The 308-nt window shown below is 57.8% G+C and overlaps 1 protein-coding gene across 1 annotated transcript in view; it reads right to left on the minus strand.

Moving 5' to 3' along the window:
• The window catches only part of PHKG1 (phosphorylase kinase, gamma 1 (muscle)), a gene marked incomplete at its 5' end in the record, with an annotated part of 3,595 nt that overhangs the window by 672 nt on the left and 2,615 nt on the right, over positions 1-308 (minus strand). The gene's annotated exons all lie outside the window — the stretch shown is intronic.

Below are 308 nucleotides of genomic sequence, written 5' to 3' on the forward strand. Positions count from 1 at the left end.
CTCTGGGGAAGCCCCAGCCAGTAAGCACAAAAGTGGAGCCCGCCTGGATGCGTTCCCGTGTGATGTGATCTAGGTGTTCCTGGTCTGGCAGGGGGATTGGACTAGATGATCTTTCGAGGTCCCTTCCAATCTCTAACATTCTGTGATTCTGTGAAGTGCTTGGAGAAGGGTCTCCACCCAGGCTGCCGCATCCTGCCCAAGCCCAGGTCCATCAGCCTCACTAGATTCCCAGTTTCTCCCAGCTCAGCTGGGAAATCCAACCCACCACCCGGCTCCTGCAGCTCCTGGGCTGGTCAGGGTGCTGAGAC

Source organism: Pterocles gutturalis, unplaced genomic scaffold (genome assembly GCF_000699245.1).
Source record: "Pterocles gutturalis isolate BGI_N339 unplaced genomic scaffold, ASM69924v1 scaffold35048, whole genome shotgun sequence".
NCBI classification, from domain to species: domain Eukaryota; kingdom Metazoa; phylum Chordata; class Aves; order Pterocliformes; family Pteroclidae; genus Pterocles; species Pterocles gutturalis.